This window comes from Penaeus monodon, chromosome 19, assembly GCF_015228065.2.
Source record: "Penaeus monodon isolate SGIC_2016 chromosome 19, NSTDA_Pmon_1, whole genome shotgun sequence".
NCBI lineage: Eukaryota > Metazoa > Arthropoda > Malacostraca > Decapoda > Penaeidae > Penaeus > Penaeus monodon.
The window spans coordinates 37680337-37680540 of NC_051404.1; positions in this window are offsets into that span (position 1 = coordinate 37680337).

Below are 204 nucleotides of genomic sequence, written 5' to 3' on the forward strand. Positions count from 1 at the left end.
CCACCTACCTCCCACTCTCCCAGACAAATCAAGCGCAGAATTCCAGACATGACCGTTAATTTGAGACTACAATCACCAACGCCTGCCTTGAATATCTCAGGTGCGAGGACGCTCAAAACCTCTCGCATCGATTTACTAACAGGTGTTCCCCATCGACCGCGGAGATCTTGTGAGGTATTTCTATAGGCCTCTCTGTCTCTTTCT